We start from the raw sequence: 2,958 nt of genomic DNA, 5'->3' as shown, positions 1-2,958 counted from the left end.
CTTTCCCTTGCTGATAAAACATTTTATGGTCTGTGAGTCAGCTCGTACTTCCACAACTTAAATAAACCAGGACATACATGTTTGGAAGTTTCATCTGGATCTGCAATAATTATCATGTCTGCAAGGCCATCAGAAGTAAAATTTTGTTCTGAAAAGACTCTGCCTATCTTAGTAATGCAACTGCAGTGTCCAGACATTAGCAGCAAAGAGATGGACGATCAGGAGCTCATCACGTGCCCGCGATTACAGAGAATGAAACAAAGGAGCTTTTGGTGCATCTGACAACTCACTGGCACCCATACATTAGAAGCACAAAAGCACATTGCACCCAGTCTTAAAAAATAAGATTGTCATCTGAAGGGAGAAGGAGATGAAGCAGCGCTAAGGAGGAAGAGACAATGGGTAAGGTGAGGAGCTGTATGTTATTTATAAAGAAAGCCAGCAAAAATGGGGGTGATGGATACCAATTCCTCACAAGGTACATGGCGACATGGGGACAGGCTGTCACCGCTGCCATTTGTTACTTATTCAAGGTAGAGTGGGTCCTGGGGGCTTTTTTCCCAGATTGGGAGGAGTTTTTACTGCCAGTAGCTTACACTGCTGTTGGGCTATTGGTATGTGGGTGGCAGAGTCAAGCTGTCCTGACCTTTTTCAATGGGGAGTTTTTTAATTAAAAATTCTGAATGGAGGAAATGGGACATTTTACAGGAGATGAGGGGGAAGGTTCCTGTAGCTGTTACTGGGTCCCTTCTCTCCACCTACCTTTTGTTAACACTGTACTGGAAGTTTGACTGAAAATCCACCTGGAAAAGACAGCACAGGTTGGGCTTGTTTACCCAAAGTCGTTATACACGTGTACGGTTCTCCTTAAAACACATCCCACGTGCAGATACACACATGTAAGCGTTGCTGATTTTTTTTGTCCTGAGGACAGCTGACCCGCCAGGCGATGAACAGAGCTGACACAAGCATCAGGCGCTCGGTCACACTGCGCATCTCTCCTGCAGAATTGAACGTGCTTTGACAGTAGGAGAGAGGATGAGTCATGCATGGCATTACCCAGGTGTTAGAGAAAAAGAAAAACCCTCGAGGATCTTACTGAAGCTCACTGGGGTAGGAAATGCATTTGGGATTTAGCAGCAGCAGCAAAGCTGGTAAAGCTGTCATGGCTCACGTTGGCACACACTTTTCACCTCATTTAACCCTCCTTTCAGTTGCTTAGAGCTTTGCCAGAATCGAGACCTCCAGAAGCTGCAATCCTTCGCACCAGAGAATCAGTGCCACATTGGGCTTTTGTAGAAATGCTGAGCAGAAAATTACCCTGCTACTATTAAGAAACCACATACTGGAAAGCTTAAGACGTGTAAGAAACATTTTCAGGATCCATTTACTTGTAATATTTTAAAAGCCTTCATCCTTTGAGCAGGAACTGAAGCATCATCCAAAGAGCAGTGGAGATGTGCTTTTGGCTGTTCTCATGGAAAGTGCCCGTGAGACAGCCTCCAGCTGGGGAGCAGCAAGGGGCAGCCAAGCTCTCTGGGAACTTTCCAGTGAGGCTGAGGGCAATCTGGCCCTCCACATATCATTTCCCTACCATAGATCTTCCTTTTTTTCAGTCCCCACCAAACTGCAACACACACTCCACTCTGTGACTGCCCAGGACATCCCTTCCTGGCACTGGCTGCCATCGCTTCTCCAAAGGGGACAGTAATGGACTCCCCAGGGTAAATAAAATACAGCCTGAGCAGCTAAGATCTTCTTTTTCCAACCCTCCGACCTCCCCACTCAAGAGGCTTCTTCCAGTTTCTTCACGCTCACCTTATTTCTTGTCCCTCTTCTAGCCTCACTTGGCTTAAAATTACAGTGCAGCCATAGCCCAACACCATTTTCTCTGCAACTGCAGTGAAAGTAATCACATTTTTCAGTTGGAGTGGTAATGACCAACTTCATCTCTGTTAACGCACGCTCTCCCGAAGGTTAGGTCTGCCTCCCCCACCACACTGTGCGGTCAAAGCTTCTCTTCAGCATCAGCTCTGTCCTCCCTGCTCCAGGCTGCCATGACCCCTTTACCTTCCACTTGTTCCCAGCACGCGGTGAATCACAGGCAGAGACACAGAAACTCCTCCTCCCGAGGTGACTGTCAGCAGATTTAACGCGCTGTTTCTGCTACAGCCTCAGCCTGCCATTTCCACAGATGAGATTTTTAAATCATGCTCAAGTGCGAGCAAACAGCCCTGCACGAAAGCAGCCACGGCAGCCTGGGGAGGCTGCAGCATCCTGACTGGCGGCCAGCAGAGAAAGAGGTTTGGCGTTGGGAGAGCAGGAACAAAACCTGCACAGCAGAGAGGCTGCTCAGCCCCCCAGGATGGGAAATCCAAGTGAGACAGCAAAAGACAGCAAGACCCTTCATTTGGATGCACCTTGCCAGCAGCCTTCTATCAAAGGGCTAACAGCAGAGCAGCAATTTTGGTAAAATAAAGGAGTCAGCACTGACCGGTCACCCTGCCATCACACAGCAGGGTCACTGCACAACAGGGACAGCGAGACAATACGATGCTCCCTGGGCAGGCTTTGGAGGCACAGCTTCGCTCCCTGCTCATCCCACCCCTGCCGAGAGAAGCAGCATCTCTCCAGAGCATTACCCGCGCTGGCCGTTCGGGGTAAACGCCCAGGCACGGCTTACAGGAGTGATGTCTGGGTTTTGCCAGGTCATCCCCATGGTCCCCGAGGAACATCGTCACAAATGGGGAGACCCACACAGCCCCCTCCTACTTCCAACATTGAGAGACCATGTGTGCTCCTTCTGGAGCCTTCTGATCTCCAAGCAAACCATCCATCCATCCCAATTTTCTCCAGCTCTTATCCGGACACATGGCAGACCACGCAGCGCATTTCCTGCCTTCATTCACTTGATATACTTTAAGCAGGGAAAGCTCAGTTTTGCTGTCAGGTAATTTA

The sequence above is a fragment of the Pterocles gutturalis genome, unplaced genomic scaffold (assembly GCF_000699245.1).
Source record: "Pterocles gutturalis isolate BGI_N339 unplaced genomic scaffold, ASM69924v1 scaffold25881, whole genome shotgun sequence".
In the NCBI taxonomy this organism is placed as follows: Eukaryota; Metazoa; Chordata; class Aves; order Pterocliformes; family Pteroclidae; genus Pterocles; species Pterocles gutturalis.
Note: the sequence above shows the minus strand (reverse complement) of the source record.